Below are 19,902 nucleotides of genomic sequence, written 5' to 3' on the forward strand. Positions count from 1 at the left end.
AATTCTAATAGTTTAGGCTCACAAAAAAACACCCTGGAGTTTTTCACAACCCCGAACACATTCAACAAATGTTCTAAAAAGGTCTTGCTAAAATCACACAAACTTCAGTCAAAACACAACACAAATCTTTCAACAAGGAGTGGAGGGGAGGGAAAGATAAACTACTAGCAAACACTCACTCGCTAAACCTGGGGTTTTCCAGGCAGTTGAAAAATGTATCCTGAGGTCACAGAGCCTGAATTCTCCTCTAGTTATCTGGGAGACAAATGACCTCTTAATCACCAGGACTATCTTAAAAGTAGTTTAGGCTTTTCACTTCACCCTCTAGCTATAAAACAAAAATTCAACTTACAAAGCTTTTCATCCAACAACATATCAAATAAAATTTTCACAGTCAAAAGCACACGCTGCCCAAATTCACACAAATACACACAATCTAAGCACCATACAAATACTTTAAATCAGTCCGCACTCCCAAAGGTCAGTATTTCTTTGCAAAGCAAATAACAATTTCACAAACTTCTTACAACTTCAAGTTCACAAAGCTCCTAAAAACACTTACAAAAATTAATAACACACGCCAAATCACACAAATTATAATGCTCACAGCACTAACTCTTACAAACCACAACAAATACAATGCTCAAATAGTTTTCTACAGCCTAAACACACAAAATCACAAACTCACTAAACACGGATCCGGTTACAATACACACATACAGCGCACGGGGCCACAACCCAAATTGTCACAGCAGGACCCTTCGCGTCCCAAGGTTCAGACTAACTACCCAAATTATGGATTACTAAGGTGCACCTTTCAAATTACAAACTGAGATCAGAGCCACCCCTGCTCCAATCCAAATCCACAACACCACAGCCGCTGTCTCCTCTACGAGACACAGACTGCTAAACCTCTGGTGCTGCTGCCTCCTCTACGAGGCACAGACTAAAAAACTTCTGGTGCTGCTGCCTCCTCTACGAGGCACAGACTACCAACCTCGGATACGAGACGTCTCTCGTGTCTTTTTAACTGCCTTTATAATAAGGTACCTTCCCCCAAATAGAAACATACCTCTTGTCCGTAGTCTAGCAGGTTCTGGTCTTACCCCGGGTAGTCAGCGAGATCGCAGGATCCCTCTTCCCAGAAATTTCTGGGTGGGCGCCCAGAAGGGTCCTGGACCCCACTGGCCCCACGGCCAGAGAGAGCAGTCCTCCTGGCTGGCTCGCCAAAATGATTTATTAAAAAAAATATGGATATTGATCTAGTGTCGATATCCAACTGTGACGGACAAAAACTCTCTGACAGTTTAAAGTTAGAAAGTGTATGTTTATTCGACGCCGGGCAGCGTGCGGGATACTTCCCAAATACACACCGCCCCTTCCAGGTGATTACAGAGTCTTTTTATCCATACAAGTATTGAATACACAAAATACAAATACATATTCATCATTTTGGTACATCCCATTCCCCGCTTCATATGCTAATCACTCCAAAAGCTATTAAGCATGCATAGTTTGTCCCTTGAAATGGGTCGGTGGTCCCTTTCATGGGGAGGGGTCCCAAAATGAGGAAGTAAATGAAGTCTTCCTCGTTCTGACCTTTCTACCTTTTCAATGCAAGTATGACAAATAAACTCTTGGTAGAACTCCCATTCCTTGTCTTCAATTGGTTTCAGAACAGAGGAGGCCCACAATTGTCTTATGTTCCTAAAAGCTATTTATCAGTTTCTATATTCTTCATTATAAACCCAGCTAACCAAACATTGTGCTGACAAGCAATTAATTATTAGTTAACTACTAACTCCTAACTTCATCGAGGTCTACTCATTTATTATTCTTATTTTAGTTAACTCTAGTAAGACTTATTTCTCTTAGCTCCTCAAAATCTCTAAATGCCTTAAAGTTTATGTTTCAAGATGAGCAAGTGCTACAGTTGTGCCTGGAAGGCACCTGCAACAGAGAGGCCTCGGGAAGGCTACAGGGCAGTAAGTCTTGCAGTCTGTCTTCGAGGGCACAGCAAGAGAGAAGTCTCAGAAAAGAAACAGGACAGCAAGTCCCGCAGTCCGTCCTCGAAGGCACTGGCGGCAGGGATGGCAGATGCTTTGGAAATGCTCCGGGCCACCGAATCCTGCAGTCTGGCCTCAACGTCAACTGCACAAGGAATGCCTTGGAAAAGCTCCGGGTCAGCAAGGAAGGGGTTGGCTGTGTGGGGGCTCCGCACAGCACCGCTCTGTCCCGTCCTGTCCCGTTGTGTGCACCGAGCACTGTGGCATGGCCGTGTTGCTGCCAGCACGTATGTCAGGATGTGTCACAAAGGGTCACCCTTGTACACTCTGGCCCTTTCCATCCCACAGTGACCACAGTGTCACAAAGAGCCCTAGGACACACATCCACGTGCCCTGGGGACACACCCACTCCACCCAAACTGCTCCAGCTTGCAAGGAAGACCTTCCCCCAAGTGGTGAAGACACCACCCAAGGGGTGAAGTTCCAAGAGGAACTTTAGGAACGGCCCAAACAACAAGCAGCTGCTCCTCTGCTCTGCCTGCTCAGGGCTGCAGAAGGAGCCCTCACAGCTGCCAACAGAGCCGAAGCAGGAAGGACACCTGGAGCTTCTACAGAAGTGCCATGGCCTCTTTGGGACCAGTTCCAGTGCTGGAAGGCCCTCATACATGCAGGTCTGTGACGCAGACACGGGACATGTGGGCCAGAGCACGAATGCTGCTCTGACTCCTGGCGAGCACTGACATCAGCAGGTGTGGCAGAGTCCCTGCCAAAGGAGACCAGCCACCCCAAGCTCTGCCAGTGCTGGTGCCTGTCAGCTGCCACAGAGACCTGTGGCCCCGGGGGACTTGTGTGCCAGAGGACAGCCAAAGCCAACGTGCCTTGGTGTCTATGGGATCCTTTCTGCAGGTGGCTGTAGGCAGGAGCACCTAGAGCAGCACTTGGTAGCCACACTTGGTAGCTGTCAAAAGCTGTTGCTCCTTCCTAGAATGATTTTTGCTTGGAAGTGATAATCTGCAGCACAAAAACACCATCCACTGTTGACTTCCAGAGGACAATGACATTCTTACAGAGATACTGTCAAGTTCCCTTGTGTCCTTCTGTTTTTCTTGCTTTCTGGGAAAGAACATCAGCCCAGCATCTGATGCCCAATGCTCCGGTTGCTGCCTGGCTGGCTGTGGCCAGCAGCTCATGTCCAAAGACAAGCGGGTGCTGCCTTCTGGGCAAGGGAATGGACAGGCACGAGCAGAGAATTTCCCTGGTGAAGCTGGGAGGAACCTGGGGAAATGCAGAAGACTGGGATAACGCTGGCATGAGAGAAGCCGTTCTGTGTCCCTGATGACGGGGCCAGCAGTGTGAAGGAAGAGCCAAGAGAAGCACTGGAAGCAGACACATCCTGCCGCTTTCTGCTGTTCCACGGACACGGAACACACTTGTTCCCACAGCTCCAGAAGACTTGATGCACAAAGAAAAACATTCAGCAGGACCACCAAAGGCCAAGGGGCTTCTGGCCACTTTCCCTTGCCCACCGCATACTTGGGAACCTTGCCGAGTGCAAGCGCCCTTTTTCCACTCCTCCCCATTGGCCTGAAGAATGTGGGCACCAAGAGAAAGCTCCTGGACCTCCGGGTATGACAACAGCAATTTATTAATGCTATCCTGGGGTGAAAGGAAGTGCTTTCAGAAGGGGTTGGTCCCCGCAGGCTCAGGTGGCCCCAGCAGACGCAGCCTGGCGGATCAGTTCTCCACAGCGCTGCAGCAGGACAGCCAGCCCCGGCGACACGGGAAAGGCCGTGACTTCCAGAGCCGGCGGAGTTGATCTTGCACATTCTGGAGTCGGGAGGAGGGAATGGCCTGCACAGCTAAATTGATGTAATGAGTTTGAAGGGCCAGGCATGAGATGGCAGGGCTGGCGTCATTCGCCATGTCCTGAAGGGCTGCGAGAGAGAGGAACAGAGCCACCGTCAGAGCCTGCGTCTGCAGAAACATGGGGACACCCTCCTGCCACGTCCATGCCAGGCAGCTCTTGCCATGGCCTGGAGGAAGCAGGAGACAAGAAGGGCGAGCTGGAAGGTGCTGGCCACGAATCTGCCACAGGCCCCCGAAAGGTCTGTGTGCTCAGCCCACGCTGCCCTTGGTGCACACCGGGCCAGGGAAGGCAGCTGCCAGCGGCAGCCCCTGCTGAGAGCCCGCCGGCCTCACTCACCCCTGCAGAGGATCCGGAACTCTTGCTGCTGTCCTCTCAGGCAGCGCCCGGCGATCCCTTGGGAACAGAGAGCGTGAGCTGGCTGGAGAGCCACAGCTGCCGCCCACGGGCGCTGCCAGCCCTGAGGCCACACGGCCTCCTGGCCCGGCAGGGCTCAGCCCGGGCCCCTGCCGCATCCTGCCGCCCAAGGGCACGGCTGCCAGAGGGCGGTGGCAGCGCCGAGGCCAGGCGGGGCTCCAGATGGCCGCGCTGGGATGCTGCTGCCGGGGCAGCAGGCGGGGCTGGGGCCGAGCTGCGGCGGGGCGGGGAAGGAGCCGGGCTGCTGGCTCACCCATGAACCTGACGGCCGCCTCTCGCAGGGGCTCCTGTGGGCTCTGCAGGTAGGGCAGGGCCCGGCGCAGGTGCTCGGCCACTCGGCTCCTGTCCTCTGCCAGCTGGAGAGAGCAGCAGGCACAAAGGGAAGGGTTGGTGTGGGCCCTGCCCCTCGGCCGGGCGCTCCCTAGGCCGGGCGCCGCTCCCCCTGCCCGCACAGCCCCGAGGCCCGGCCAGCAGCCGCAGGCGCCGGGCTCCGCAGGGAGCAGAGGGCCCGGCGAGCCGCGGTGCCGCCCCGCGGCAGAGCCCGGCTGCCTCGGGGCTCCCTCAGCGCCGGGCTTGGGGCCAGAGGAGCCTGGAGCAGAGCCCGGGTGGCCCCGGGAAGGCAGCGGTGTGTGGGGCGCCGGCCGGTGCCCCTGCGTGCAGCACTGGGCAGGGGCTGCAGCTGCCAGCCCCACAGACTGGGCACCGTGGGCAGGCGGCTTCTCCAGGCTGGGGCTGGGGCTTCTGGGCTGTCCTTACCAAGCGCTCGGCAAAGCTCCACATCTGATCTCTGTTCACCAGGTGCTGAAGATCCCTTCTCTTCAGGAACCTTACTGCAGAAAGCAGCGTTTCCCGAGAGGCCTGCAGAGCAGCAGAGAGCCGGAGATGGCACCGCAGCCCAGGGCACAGGAGCCGCGTCCCTGTGCCAAGGCCAGGAGGGAGCTGGAACCCATGAGGAGGAGCCAGGCTGTGGGGAGACAGCTGAGCCCCCTGCCATGGGGACCCCGGCGCCCAGGAGCCCTCACCTGTGCCACACCCCAGTTCTCATCGTGGCAGTTGAAGAAGAGTGGGAGCAGGCTCTGCCTCACATGCTTCTTCAGGGGCTTTTTTCCCTTGGCCACCACCAAGTTCATCACCTCTTGGAAGAGGCGAACGGAGAGCAGCTTCACAAGGCTGTTGTCCTGTTGGAAAGGAAGTAAAACCCCTCCACATCAGCTGCTTCAGGCCCCCCTGTGCACAGGCCCAAGGCACCGGGCTTCCAGGCGGCGCCCGGTGCCCATGGCTGGGGGCACAGAGCTTTACATTGTCGAAGAGTTGCCAGAGCGCCTCAGCCAGCTGCAGGGCGATGGGGCTGGCTATTGCTATCTCTTTGTTGAAGAGCAGAGAGCTGAGAACAACGACGGTCATCTCAACAATGTCTTCATCCACGGCCCGCAGGAAGTTGCCAAGGCTTTCAGTCAGGCTGTACATTCTTTGGTTCTGTGTGGAAAACAAGGCTGGGCAACCCGACGCTGCTGCTGCTGCTGCAGGGCTCAGAGGCCGAAGGCCTGTCCCAGAGCACTCAGGCAGCTGAACAGTGACCCTGGAGAGCTGGGAGCAGCTGCCACAGCTCCCAAAGCCCAGCCAAGCCCAAGGGGCTGCTTTCCCCAGCCCCACGCTGCCAGCACAGCTTCAGCTGCTGCCTCCTTCTCACCATCGAGGGGTCCTGGCTGAGCACCACGAGGCCTCTGAGCACCACGCGACGCATCTCTCTGGACCGTCTCTTCAGGTGCCTTGTCATGATCTGCAGGACCTTCTCACCGCATTCACTCAAGTCCAGGCAGTCCAGGACCTGAAAGGCACAGAGCAGTGACAGGAGTGCCCAGCTGGCAGGAGCTCAGAACCGCACAGGGCTGAGCCAAGGCAGCAGCACAGGGCACCATCCCAGGCAGCTGCGGCTACCAGAGGGCAGAGGCGTGGGAGGCAGCTGAGCGAGGCAGCGCTGGCCATCGGGCTCACCTCCACCAGGAACGTCAGGGCGGGCAGTTCCCAGTCTGAAATGTCTTGGCTGAGTAGGTCAAAGAGGCAGGATGCGATCCTGCAGCGCCAGATGATGGAGACACGGCGCATCTCCCTGGGGGGGAGAAAAAAGCACCATTGCTCCTGAGCTGAGTGGCCAAACCTCTCCCAGGGCTGACTCACAGAGGTCTGGTCTTCTCCCGAGCACTCCCGAGCACGGGTGCTTTGGGAGGCAGCTGCTCCAGGGCACCCTCCTCTCACAGACTTTTCAAATCTGCTCATCCCTCCCTTGGGGACAAGGCCCTGCCGCCCGTGAGCACGGGGACTGCGTGGGGTGATCTGGGCACAAAGGAGAGGGGCGGTGGGGAGAATGAGGTCTTACCTGGCCAGCAGACCCACTGCATAGTGGTGGGTGTGGGCACAGAGCAGCATGTTCCAGGCACACCTGCGTTCCATTGCTAGCACCACGTCATCGTACTGCATTTGGCAGAGCAGGGCCTTCAGGGTCTGCAGTGCAAAGCTGTGTGCAGAGCAAAGCCCAGGTCACGCTGGGAGGCCCGGCTCCTGCCCTGGGAGCATGGCAGGGATGGGGAGGCTGGGAAGACTGGGATGGAGCACCTGTTGGGGTGGGCGGCAAGGCCGTGTTGCTCCTGGCATCTCTTCCAGAAGGTATCCACCTCTTCTGGCATATCCAGCGTGCTGATGTAAGCTTGGAAGAGCAGACGCAGAAGGAGATTGGGGAAATATACCTGCACTACAGGTGGGCACCAGGTCAGATTGAAGACCCTCCACATTGTTACTGTTGCCTGCAAGAATTGAAACACCCAGAGACAGCAATCAGTGCCAAGACATGCATGTGGCATGGCCCCAGCCTGCGAGGGAGAGGCCAAGGGAGACACAGCGGGAGCAGCCGGCCTGGTGGCCCAGAACCTTGCCCCCAAGCCAGGTTTCAGCCCAGCGCCTGAGGCAGGGAGATGCAGCTGGGGCAGGGCAGAGAGCTAGCTGCTGGAGAGGTGGCCTGGGGGCTGGCAAAGGCCACTTCCAGAAACTCACAGCCAGGGCAAAGACCCCTGTGTTGTCCCCATCAGAGGTGTACACGCTGTCCTCTGGCCAGGCGCTCAGCACATCAAGGAGGATCTGCAGCGCCGGCTCGGCGGTCCTGCTCGAGGACATGATGGTCCCCCACATGGTCACGGCAGCTCTGTGGGGCCAGAGCTCTGTGTCAGGGCGGGTCTCAGCCACAGCAGCGTGGCCTGGGCAGCTGCAGGGGCCCGCGCTGGCCCTCAGGCCGGCCTCTGACTCCTGCCCCTGGCTGGCAGCAGCCAGCCAGCCCACGCGGGTCCAAGCCCTGAGGGGCAGGGAGGGAGCATGGCAGCAGGCTCTGGAGTTGACATGCCAGGACTGGAAAACAGAGGGGCCAGAGGCTCCTGGAACTCTCCACCTGTCTGGCAGGGACAGGCTCTACGGGGTGGGGGGACAGGTGAAGCCTAAGGCCTCAAGGCAGGTGGGGATGCCATGCCTGTCACACGATGGGGCCCAGCGCAAGAGAGTGATCAGCACGTCAGAGGGGTATTCCTTGGTCAGCTCCAGAAGGGCCTTGTCCAGCCTGTGCTCATCAGACTCGTTGGCCGTGAGCCACCGGTGGATGTACCTCACCATGGCTGGCACCTACAGAAGGCACAGGGAGACTTGGAGAGCTGCCAGAGCAGCAACTTGCCCAGCTTGCCCTGAGAAGTGCTTCCCTTTCCACCACATTGGGCTGGGCCTCAAAGGCTGAGGGAGCCCAGCACACCCAGCATGATGTGCCACACCAGTCCTGGGGCAATCAAGCCCTTGCCCCAGACTGCTTACTTGCTTTGCATTGGAGACACCCTTCTCCACCAGCAAATCCAGCATGGCAGCACTGGTCTCGGCACCGAAGAGGTGAAAGCTTGCCAAGATCCCGGTGCCCACACCTGTGCTCTCTTCCTGCCAAATGCACGCGATGAATTGACGGATGGTCTGCAGGAGAAGGGCAGGAAGAGAGGGAGAATGCATGGAGTGCTCCAACCACTCAGTGCTGGGCTGAGCAGTGCCAGCAGGCCCAGCCCAGGTGGGGATGGCCGCAGGTACCTGCGCTGTTCTGCGGAAGCGGCCACGGGCGGGTTCCTGTTCTTGTGTCCGCTCCAGGGCTGCATCTGGTAAAGAGCGAGCGCGGCCAGAGCTGCTGAGGGGCTGCAGGAGAGGCCGGAGAACACAGCCCAGCCCTGTTCTTGCCCGGCAGGGAGAGCCTCATGATGCCCCAGGGATGGAGCATGGCTGCCACGGGGTCCAGCCCCAGCCCAGCTTCTGTCCTATCCATGGGCATGTCCGATGGGATGGGATGGGATGGGATGGGATGGGATGGGATGGGATGGGATGGGATGGGATGGGATGGGATGGGATGGGATGGGATGGGATGGGATGGGATGGGATAGGATGCAATGGGATGGGATGGGATGGGATGGGATGGGATGGGATGGGATGGGATGGGATGGGATGGGATGGGATGGGATGGGATGGGATGGGATGGGATGGGATGGGATGGGATGGGATGGGATGGGATGGGATGGGATGGGATGGGATGGGATGGGATGGGATGGGATGGGATGGGATGGGATGGGATGGGATGGGATGGGATGGGATGGGATGGGATGGGATAGGATGCAATGGGATGCAATGGGATGGGATGTGGCCAAGCTGGCTGCAGCCACTAGCCATGCAGCCCAGCAACCCAGCTCTGCCACTCACCCTCCTGCAGCTGCTTGAATGGCACCACCTCTTCAGTCTCATGCCCTGGGGCAGCTCCAGGGCCTTTGTCCTCTTCCTCCACCCCGGCCAGCTTGGGCACTCTTAGGGGTTTCTGCTCCATGTCAGTGACTGGATCTATAGCTACTTGCAGGAGAGATGCCTCGGAAAAGCTCCAAGTCAGCAAGTCCTGCTTTCGTGCCTGCAAGGCACCTTCAAGAGAGAAGCCTGAGGAAGGCTACAGGACAGCAAGTCCTGCGCTCTGGTCTCGAGGGCTCCTGCCACAAGGACAGGAGACTCCTGTCAAGGATTGTGCTCTTGCCTCAAGGGCACCGGCAGCAGGGATGGGAGATGCCTCCAGGGCACCAAGTCCCTCGCTCTGCCCTCGAGGGCACCTGCAGAAGAGAAGCCTCAGGGAGGCCACAGGTCAGCAAGTCCTGTGGTCTGGCCTTGAGGTCAGCTGCAGGAGTAACGCCTCAGAAATCTCTGGGTCAGACACGAATGAGTGCGCTGTGCGAGGACTCCTCACAGCACTGCTCTGTCCCGTCCTGTCCTGTCGCGTGCTCGGAGCACTGTGGCATGGTCCTGTCACTGTCAGCTCCTATGTCACCACGTGTCACAAAGGGCCCTTGGACACACTGTTCCATGCCATGGTGACAGTGCTGCACGTGTCACAAAGGGCCCCTGCACACACTGCCCCCTGCCCTGGGGGCACCCCCAGCCCACCCAAAGTGGCTCAGGTTGGAAGGAATCCCTTCCCCCAAGCGTCCAAGACAGCCCAGCACGGTCTTTAGGAGCAGCTCAAACCATCAGCAAACGCTGCCCTGCTCTGCGGGCTCGGGGCAGCAGAAGGAGCCCCCAGGGCTGCCGACGCAGCCGCGCTGGGAAGGGCACGGGGCCTTCCACAGAAGCTGGCACGGCCTCCTTGGGACACGTCCCGGCTGGTGGCCATCCTGAACCCGCGAGGGTGACACAGACAAGGAACGTGTGGGCCAGGGCACGAATGCTGCTCTGAGCCCTGGGCCTCAGGGAGCGCTGACATCAGCAGCTGTGGCAGAGTCCCTGCCCAAGCAGACCTGCCACCCCCCGAGCCCTGGCAGCGCTGGTGCCCGTCTCCTGCCCCAGAGACCTGTGCCCCTGGGGGACTTCTGTGCCAGAGGGAGCCAAACCCACCTGCACTGGGGGCTGTGCTCCTGCTTGGCAGGAACACCTGGAGCAACTGCTGGCAACACTTGGTCTCTGTCAGAAGCTCTTACTCCATGCTGAAATTATTTTCTCATTGAAGTTATTGCCTTCAGCACAAAAACACCTCAGCGACAAAGGCACAGAAAAATCTGGCAAGGAAGAATCCTCCATTCAGGAAAGCTTTACATCCCATTGCTCAACTCAAGTGGTTCCAAAACATTGCAAACTTCCCAAATTAATTGGGATGGCCTGAGGAGGTGAAGATTTGGAATTCTGCTTCCCATCTCAAAGCAGCAACTCATTTGCCTTAACCTCATCCATTGAGGGTCACTTTACAGAACATAACGCTACACAAAAAAAGGGCAAAACCAAGAGACATTGTTTGGTTTGCAAATGGTTTTCTATGAAGGGATGATAATATCCTAGGTCTCTTAAGGAATAAAAGCTCTCAAGAAATGAAAGTCCACTCAGTGGTACAAAAGTAGCTCAAACAAATTAGTAGATGGCAAAAGGGCTAATCCTCCCCCTGCTACAGATATCTAATTGTCCAGTAAAGTACAGCTCTCCCCTCTTCTTCCCTGCAGGAGAATCAGGACCATGAAAAGTCACAAATATTCTTTCTGCCCTGCGTAACCAAAGCTGTGCCAAAGCACAGGTGCTGCCTTCAAAGTGACTCGAATTCCAGCCTAGAGCTCTCACCTTCCAGAAAACTCCTTCCCCAACACCCCACTAACACCAACTCCCCCCAAATTCCTGCACAGAAGCCCTCAGCACCCTGTCAGGAACCCCGGCTGTCTCCACCCCTCTGCAGAGCTTTCCCACCCTCCAGCAGACGCCCTGGTTCCCTGCACAGTGCCGTGGCATGGCCTCAGGAGGATCTGCTCCAAGGGCTTCCCCTGGAGCAAGCTCAGGCTGCCAGGCCTATGGTTCCTGGATCATCCTTCCCACCGAGCCTTCCTGTGCACGGCTGTTCCATCTGCACCTTTGGGCTCAGCTCAGACTTCTCCACTAAACCAGGAGTGCTGGTAAAGGCTGGAGAGCAGCCTGGCAAGCTCTTTCTCCAGCTCCCTCTTTACTCTTGGGGAGGTAGAACATTCCACAGGAAAGCAACTGATGCCACAAGGAGGGGTGGCCTCAAGCACCTTTGGCAATGAAACAAAGCCTTTGTTTGACATAAGTAAGCACAAGCAAGTCACAAAAGTAAACACGTAATTAGCACAGCCATACATAGGAACTCAGCACCAGTTAGCATAAGAAAAACCTGGCAGGCCTAACTTGACCTGAGAGTGACTTGACACAAAGCTTTAGACATAGTCTACCAGAAGAACTAAGGGCAAGTGTGGAGTCAGCCCTGTGCAGGGAAGCCATGAGGAAGACTTTGTGCTGCTTTAGGGCATCGAGACCGCTCCTGGCCAGCGCTTGGACATCAGCTTCAAGTATAGGAATCTGAGCCAATGTATTTCCAACCCCCTGCCTATCGAATTGCCTCAGCAGCGTAAAGATGGACGGTATGTTTGGTACAATTCCTGCATCAACCCACTGAAATTTATACGTGTTGGAGGAATATTTTAGTGGGGTGCAGACCCGCGCCCTCCCGCCAGGTCAATAAAAGAGCTTTTGGTAGACAGTGCATTTGTCTGCCAATTTCTTTGAATGAGGGAGACCCCTCAGGACTGCTATATCCTGAGGGAACACCACTGGCCTTGACCTGTAGGCAGCTGCACAAGCTTAAAATCTGCTGCCTCAGCTTCCAGGACCTCTCTTGGCCAGCATCCTGATGTGGATGCAGAACTGTTGTGAGGCACTGCTGGGACCCAGCAGGACAGGACTGCCTGTGTCGTGTCCACATAGCACCCCTCACACAGCCAGGGTCATCCCGAAACCAGACAAATGCTCAGGTGTCAGCAGAGGGGAGCAAGGAGCACTGGGCTCCTCTCAGGGTATCTCAGCTGGGCTCGCTCCACAACACCCCCCCCCATTTTAAGGCCTGCTGATGCCTAGCTGCCAGAAATGCCTCCCTTGTGCTCTCCAAGATGCACAGGGAGAGCCAAGAAGCAGGACACCTTGGGAGGCAATCCTTCCAAGCCTTTTCTGAGGCCAGGCACACACCAAGATCAGCCAAGACTCTCCACCACGCTGCCTGGCCCACCCAGCCCAGCTCTGTGCTGGCCCCGGGCCACAGCAGCTTCCACCAAGCAAGGGCAAATGCATCTTGCCAAGAGCTGAAACACAGCAGACAGGGAAGATGTGAAAAGTGTGTGCGTAAAGGCCTGTTAATTCACAGCTCTCAGAGAGAGCTTTGGGGCTCACAGCTCGACAGAGATGCTCCTGCTCACACCTCTGTCCAAAGTGGGGAAATCACACCTTGCTGCAGGTGCTTGGGTCGGTCTCCGCAGGTCCAGGTGGATGCCAAACCTGCTCTTCACAGCCTTCTCCCTTGCCCTGCCCCTCTGCCAAGTACAACATGCCTGAAGGACTGAAAAGACCTCAGAGAGCCAAAGGGGAACACTTGCACCTGCTCACTGGGAGCTCCCTGGGAAGCACTGTCCTTGAGAAGCAAGCCCCTTTCCTCCAAAGGCATTTCCCCAAATGTGTAGCTTTTCTGGGGAACACCAACACACTCTTAAGAATAGCTGGCAAGGTTGAATGACTTCAGGTCCTCTGAGGACAGGCACTCCAGCTGTAGCTCTTATTCCCCCAAGTGTGTTTCCAGGTGGATGTTCCGAGGTGCATCCCTAGGCCCTCTACAAACACAAGCTGCTCACTGCCTCTTCACCTGCCTCAACTCCAGCCTGTGGTCATGGCAGCAAAACCAGGCTGTTCCCAGCCAGAGCCCAGAGCCCTGCTCCCGCAGGACGCTCTTGCCAGCACCTTCCAGGCCTCTCTGCTGTGCACACAGCGCTTTTCATGCCCGCTCCCAACAGGCTCTGGAAGGCAGAGCACAACCTGGCTGGCTCTACCACCAGCACAGCCGAAACACAGGCAGAGGAAGAAGCAGCAGGGGTTGTTTTGCAGCCATACCCAGGAGAAACCGGAAGGGTGCCCTCCCTCTGCTCTCACTTGGTTGCCTTTCTGACTGCCTCTGAGGCTGGGGCTGCCATTCCTGGGTTCTGGGGACCAGAACCACACCTGGGATCCCGGCACTGCCTGACAGCGCTCCAGGCTCTGGCACAGTCTGAGTCTCGGGTACTGTGCTGCTGCTTCATTTGCTCTTAGGCACAGCCAAAGCTCTCTGTTAAGCCCAGATAGTCTCTGGTTCTGCCCTCTCCAGGGATTGCAGCTCCCTGCCCAGGCATTGCAGCTCGCTCGGCCAGCCCCTGCTGACTGCCCACTGCCCTCATTCACACTCAAGGAGGTCTGAGATGAAATCAGAGCACCAAGACAAGGATAAGAAAGGAGGGCCCTCGCCACCCACAGGGGAGCCAATGTTTGAGATCATCCCCAAGTCCCTGATGTACGAAAGCCTCTGCAATCTGCACAAAGACATTGTACGACAGGGACGTGAGGCTTATACAACCTGGTTACACCGGGTCTGGGACCTTATGGGTACAGGCATGCAACTGGATGGTGGTGAGGCAAGGAATTTGGGACCCTTGACCCAGGACTCAGGTATTTATCAGAATTTTGTAAGGGAGCCAGGCTCCCTTTTCCTCTGGGAGTGGCTTTTAATGAGTGTCAGAGAAAGGTTTGTCCACAAGGAGAGAATGCAGGAGCACCACCACAGAATGAGCTGGAAGACCCTTGAGGAAGGGATCCAACAGCTGAGAAAAGTGGCAGTATTGGAGGTACTCTTTGGGAGGGATGGACAGCATGATAATGACCCTGGCAAGGTCAGGTGCACAGGGCAAATGCCGTGGAATCTGGCAAATCTAGGGCCATGTCAATACACCACCTTCATTGCAACGATTAATGCTGATACCAGCCGAGAGACAGTGGGTTCTGCTGCAAACAAGTTTAGAAATTGTGAGAGAATGATCAATGGCCCGATGCAGGCTCATGTCTCTGCTGTGATCAAGGAACTCAAAGAGGAGTTTAAAGAGAAGATGAGGAAGATGAAGGAGGAGGTGAGGAAGATCAATGCAGCACCAGTGCAAGTCACAGGCCCAATAGTCAGAGCCCAATACGCCCAGCTAGAGAGAGAGGATACACCCCACAAACTTACTTGTGGGGGTTTTTTTGCATGGGGAAGACATGGGAAGGAGAGATGGGAAACCCACTTCTGTCCTGGCAGTGAGGGTGCATCCACTCAAGGAGGGAAACACTAACCGAGGGAATTCCAGTAAAGTGAAGGTAGCCTCAGCCTCCCCTGACCGAGCAGCCGGGTATGATCTGTCAGATCCCCTTGAAGGTACCACTAGTATGTATGCCTAGGAAAGAAATAATAACCAGGGTTAGAGGGGCCCTGCCTCTAGCCAGAGAGAGTCACCGGAAAATCAGGTCTTCTGGATGGTGTGGATGCAATGGCCACAGGCATATGATGCCTTAGTTGATACTGGTGCGCAGTGTACCCTGCTACCATCAGGACATTTGGGGCAGAACCTGTTTCCATTGCCGGGGTGACAGGGGGATCGCAGCAATTGGCCCTGTTGGGAGCCGAGGTGAGCCTGACTGGGAAGGAGTGGCAGAAACATCCTATTGTGACTGGCCCAGAGGCCCCGTGTGTTCTGGGCATAGACTTCCTCCGGAATGGCTGTTACAAAGACCCAAAGGGACTCAGGAGGGCTTTTGGCATAGCTGCTGTAGAGGCAGAGGACATTAAGCAGTTGAACACCTTGCCTGGACTATCAGAAAACCCATCTGCAGTAGGACTCCTGAGGGTGGAAGAGCAGCAAGTACCAATTGCCGCCTCGACAGTGCACGACCGGCAGTATCGGACAAATCGAGGTGCTGTGATCCCCAACCACAGAATGATCCGTGAGCTGGAGAGCCAAGGGGTGTTCAGCAAAACCCCACCCTTGAAGAGCCCCACTTGGCCTGTGTGCAAGTCTGGCAGAGAATGGAGATTGCCTGTGCATTATTGTGCCGTGAATGAAGTGGCTCCACTGCTGAGCGCTGCTGTGCCGGACATGCTGGAATTCCAGCACGAGCTGGAGTCCAAGGCAGCAAAGTGGTACGCCACTATTGACATTGCCAAGGTGTTTTTCTCCATTCCTCTGGCAGCAGAATGCAGGCCTCAGTTTGCTTTCACTTGGAGGGGCGTTCAGTACACCTGGAACTGACTGCCCCAGGGGTGGAAGCGCAGCCCCACCATCTGCCATGGACTGATCCAGGCTGCACTGGAAAAGGGTGAAGCTCCAGAACACCTGCAGTACATCGATGGTATCATTGTGTGGGGGAACACGGCAATGGAAGTATTTGAGTAAGGACAGCAGATCATCCAGATTCTGCTGAGAGCCAGCTTCACCATCAAGAAGAGCAAAGTCAAAGGACCTGCCCGAGAGATCCAGTTCCTGGGAGCAAAGTTGCAAGACGGATAGTGTCACATTCCCACTGAGGCCACCAATAAGATCACTGCAGTGTCCCCACCAACCAGCAAGAAGGACACACAAGCTTTCCTATGCGCCATTGGCTTTTGGAGAATGCCCATTCCCGAGTACAACCAGACTGTGAGCCTTCTCTACCTGGTCACCCACAAGAAGAACGATTTTCACTGGGGCCCTGCGCAGCAGCAAGCCTTTGCCCAGATCAAGCAGGAGATCGCTCATGCTGTAGCCCTTGGCCCAGTCAGGACAGGACCAGAGGTGAAGAATATGTTCTACTCTGCAGCCAGGAGCAATGGTTTGTCCTGGAGCCTTTGGCAGGAGGAGCCTGGGGAGACTCGAGGCTGACCACTGGGATTCCGGAGCTGAAGTTACAGAGGGTCTGAAGCCGACTACACTCCTACAGAGAAGGAAATCTTGGCCGCCTATGAAAGAGTTCAAGCCACCTTGGAGGTGATTGTCATGGAAACACAACTCCTCCTGGCACCCTGACTGCCGGTGCTGGGGTGGATGTTTAAAGGAAAAGTTTCCTCTCCCACCATGCCACTGACACCACATGGAACAAAAGGATTGTTCTGCTGTCCTTCATAAGAGTAAATGTTGTTCTGTTCTCCTGTCCTTGTCACTGTGCTCACCCTGCATCAGGTGTGTCTGCAAGCCCTCCAACCTCTGGGTTTGGGGTGGGCAAGTGTTCCTGAGGGAACAGGGATGGGTCAGCTGGGCTGGACTGACCCAAGGGATGTTCCATTCCATGTGACACCATGATCAGCAATCAACTGAGAGAACTGGGTGACAAGGGGGGTAGGGGATTAATTTCTGTTTGAAGATATTTTTCTTTCAAAACAGCACCTACACATACAGAATCTTATCCTGCCACAAGGTTGTCAAACATTTTCTGCTGATAGGCAATTTCCTGTGGATTAGCTTTTCTTCTGTTAGTGCTTTTTTTAGTTGGGTTTGGAAGGTTTTTTTGGTCGGTTTTGTTTTTTTCCCTGTTGAACTGCCTTTCTTCTGATGCATAAGTTTTTTCTCCCTTTCCTTGTGCCTTGCTTGGCACCTGATGGCAAGACAAATTTACCCAACTCAGTCATCTTGCCCAGTTATGTTTAGCAGTCACCATTACTAGATGAGTTCAGTCACAGACTCCCTGCAATTTGGCAGCATCCACCAAGAATTGAAAGTGCATTTCATGTCCTTGTAGAGATAATAGAAATAATCCACAGTGGTGGTCAAGGGCTGGTCACTGAGGGATGTCAGCAGGGCGTGGCTGCCAAGAACACTGTACCATGGATGACATTTGAGCCTCATTGTTCAGCCAAATTCCCACCCACCCCATGTTCCACTCCTTCAACCCGGGTCTCTCCAGTCTGGCTCTGAGGAGACCACAGCAGACCCTGTCACAGGCCTGCTGAAGCCTGTGCACACAACATCCCCTTCTTTTCCCTCCCACGTGGGTTCTGCAGTCCCTGCCTTGTCCTGCCAGTGCCTGGAATGGCTGCAGGAGGATTTGCCACATCCCCTTCCCTGCTGAGCCTGACCAGTCCGTGACTCTCCCAGTCCCCCTCCCTGCCCAGACTGGTTCCATGTCTGCCCTTCCCAAGTGCCCAGGACCCTCTGGGATGGCTCTGGCCTTTCCAGGGAGTTTGAGAGAGGTGCCACAGTGACGCTGCCCAGCCTTCTCAACAGGCCTGACACCAAAGGCCTTTTCCACATCCCTCAGTCCCAGATCAGTGGCCAGAACACAGCACAGCTCTGTCCAGGTCCTCAGGGTGGTTCAGAAGGGAGGCAGCAGGGCTTTCTCCCCACAGACCCTCACTCCATCCAATGTCTCTCTGTGCAGTCCATGGCTGCCCTGAGCATTTTTTCCTGGAGCCTCCCTGCCCAGGATGTTTGTCTCTATGCTGTCCTAACCACCGCCCAGCAAAGAATTCAGGTGCTTTCCCAGAGGAGGTTACTCTCAGAGTAAAATGGCCTCAAGGCACTTTTTGTGCCACTGGAAGTGTGCCACCCCCCTGAGTGCTGCTGATGGTGTTTGTGCTCACTCAGGTTCATCTCCCCACACACACACGATGCACTGCTAAAATCTCCCCAGTACACAACAAACATGGCCTGCTGGCCTGGTCACTTGGTGTCCCTCCATGCAGGGACAAACAACCTCCTGCAGGTGGGGGAGAGGCCAGTGCTGGCAATGGTGGTTGCAGGGGCTGGTGTGGGACAATTGTCATGGGGCACCTTCCCAGGCTGTCCCCAGAACAAAGACACAGCCCAGGCCCTGCTCTGCTCCTCCATCAGGTCCATGCCAGGAGCTCTGGCTGTGCCAGGACACTGCTGTGTGCCCCCCTGCACACTCGCCCTCTGCCCAGGCACTGGGCTTTGCTGTGCCAGGGCATTCCTGGAGCACATTGCTGACAGCAGCTCTGGAGGAGAGCAAAGCCTTCCTGCCCTGCCCTCAGGAGATGCCCTTTGCTGATGGAGCTGCTGTGCTGGAGCCCAGCTGTGTCCCAGCAGTGCCCACGGCCTGTCCCTGCCTGTGGTAACAGCACGGACACGCAGCAGGACAGTGACCAAGCTGCCAGAGCACTGCGGCCTTACAGCCACAGCAGGGCTGGGAAGGGGAGGGTGGAGTTGGGAAGGGCAGCTCCAAAAGGACCAGTCCCTGCTGCTCCCTGGCAGTGCTGCTCTGCTGGAGCTCTCTTCCTCTTCTCCCCTCTAACTTCATGCAGGCCTCAGACTGGAATCCCAGATAAAACAGGCACTGCAGGGTAGTTTATTTTGTTCCAATGTAGCGATAGCACAAACCGTGGTGTACAGAGCTTATGGGTCACATCCAAGAGGCAGACAGTGACTTAGATGGTGGGGGTTAAAATATGTTATTGATGATAATTTATGAGCGAAAAACCCACTGAGCATTACCCAAGGGCCTGCTGTCCTTGGCCCCTGCACGCTCATCCAAGCTGAGATGGACACTGATGGTTTCTGTGCCAGGCTCTCCCAGCCCAGCCCAGCTCCCTGCAAGCTCTGCCAGCTGCCCTGAGCTCTGGGCAGCACCAAGGGCCTCTCCCCAGCACAGCCCAGCCGGCTCTGGCCCCACAGCTCTGCTCAGGCCAGGCTGCTCTGGGAATGGAGCAGCTGAGGAATGGAGTCACATCCAGGGGTGTCCCCAGGGCTCAGCACTGGGGCCAGGTCAAATCTCTTTATTGCTGATCTGGACGAGGCCATCGAGGGCACCCTCAGTCAGTTCCAGGTGAGCCCAGGCTGGGTGGGAGTGTGGCTGTGCTGGAGGGCAGGAAGCTCTGCAGAGGGATCTGGACAGGCTGGAGCCATGGGCCCAGGACAATGGGATGAGGTTCACCAAGGCCAAGGGCCGGGTCCTGCCCTGGGCTCACAACCACCCCAAATCCCTGGCTGTGCCCTGGCCCTGATCCCCCAGCCTGTCCTGTTTCCTTCATCCCTACATTGCCTTGGACTTTCTGGGACAAGGGAGCTCTGCTCTGGGGATGGAGGGAGCTCCAAGTGCCACCACTGGAGTGGGAACCACAACTCATCAGGTTTGTGTCCTTTGGGGTCAGGAACTGGTGAGACTCAGAGTCACAGAAAGTTTCTCTTCATGGCCAACAGACCACAGTTGAACAGGACATAATTTAATAGCAATCGCACTCATCCTTGAGCTATGTGCAACATCCTAGCAATGTCTGATGAGTCCATCATTCACAGGTGATTTCCATACTAAAACTGATTTTAGACAGACGTGGTTCTGTTTGATAGATATAAACCGAATTAAGTTTTTGTATCAGGATGCTCGTCCTGGAGTGGGGGAAAAACAGCTCAAACAATTCCTGGTTTGCAAAGCTGTCAGTGGTGGATGAAGAAGAAAGGTCAAGCTGCTTTCGGTGTTGAGGAAATGCTAAAACCAGCCTGGCTCATTTAATCTCCTCCTGGCCTGGCTGATCTCCCCTCTTTCCCCTTCCACCCATTGGCTTTTGTCTCCCACCAGGCTGCCCGGTGAAGAGCCTGGCTCTGTGTTCTCCATCCCCTCCTCGCTGGCACTGCCAGGCTGGCATGAGGAGCCCCTCAGCATTCCCTGCTCCGGGCTGGACAAGCCCAGCTCCCTCAGCCTCGGCTCACAGCCCAAGGGCTCCAGCCCCACCTTGGAGGCCCTTCCCTAACCCTGCTCCAGCTGCCAGACATC

The 19,902-nt window shown here is 56.0% G+C and overlaps 1 non-coding gene and 1 pseudogene across 1 annotated transcript; one reads left to right on the forward strand and one right to left on the reverse strand.

Annotated features, from left to right (window-relative positions):
* LOC116807532 (uncharacterized) overlaps positions 1-19,902 on the forward strand; it is a 1,256,502-nt pseudogene that overhangs the window by 459,866 nt on the left and 776,734 nt on the right.
* LOC116807614 (uncharacterized) lies at positions 3,634-4,606 on the reverse strand. Its single transcript, XR_012052631.1, has 2 exons — positions 4,210-4,606; positions 3,634-3,940 (listed from the first exon to the last, which is right to left on the reverse strand). It is a non-coding gene; the product is annotated as an uncharacterized protein (transcript).

The sequence above is a fragment of the Taeniopygia guttata genome, chromosome 37 (genome assembly GCF_048771995.1).
Source record: "Taeniopygia guttata chromosome 37, bTaeGut7.mat, whole genome shotgun sequence".
In the NCBI taxonomy this organism is placed as follows: domain Eukaryota; kingdom Metazoa; phylum Chordata; class Aves; order Passeriformes; family Estrildidae; genus Taeniopygia; species Taeniopygia guttata.